The sequence below is a fragment of the Rhagoletis pomonella genome, unplaced genomic scaffold (genome assembly GCF_013731165.1).
Source record: "Rhagoletis pomonella isolate Grant_MI unplaced genomic scaffold, Rhpom_1.0 Rhpom_scaffold_00004, whole genome shotgun sequence".
NCBI classification, from domain to species: Eukaryota; Metazoa; Arthropoda; class Insecta; order Diptera; family Tephritidae; genus Rhagoletis; species Rhagoletis pomonella.
The window spans coordinates 57,166,107-57,166,874 of record NW_023458558.1 but is presented as its reverse complement, the minus strand read 5'-3'; positions in this window follow the sequence as shown (position 1 = coordinate 57,166,874).

The window sequence follows — 768 nt, the reverse complement described above, 5'->3', positions numbered from 1 at the left end:
TACATATTTTTATTTTGGTAATTCGATACCCTTTTTCTTTAAGTTGTTTTGCTTAAAAAAACCTGTCTTGTATGTACAGCGGAATTGCATTAAATCTCAGCTGTTTTCTGGCACATAAATGAAGCTCATTATATTTCAAAATGCAATACAAAATCCAAGACACCAGCAATGCCAAGTAAGAAGGTGACGACAGTAAAACGGCCATGCAGAAAAAGAGTGGGAAAAGAACAAAATCTCAGTGCTAAATTATGAGAACACTTGAAATTTTGTATACACATGCCCTGCAGGAATACTTAAAATATGTACTTCTCAAATGTTGCGATGGATGGAATATATTATATTGTACATAAGATTTCGCTCAGGGTCTTTCAAATGTGAGGCAGTGCTGAACCCGAGAGTCTATTCATGAGCTTATATCTTTCCTGCAGGTTACCGACAAACTGCCATATAAATATACATATGTTTGTGTGAGCGTGATCAATTGTGCATATGATACCCAAATTTTTCAAGTGGCGCTGACAGCAATCTGCTAGCAGTTTTGTGACTAAGAGGGGGGCACGAACGCGTACTCTTTGTGCCGAGCATATCCGCTACACGATCTACCCATTGGCTTGCACTGATTTTCGGGCACATTGTACGCTTTGTGACAAAATCCAAGTGCGCACTTCCTTCTTCAGCGCCGGCCAAAAACAGGCTTACATGTCTTGTTTTCACATTCAGAATTTTTTTTGAAAGAAATCTTTATAAAACAAATAAGAGCCTTAATAT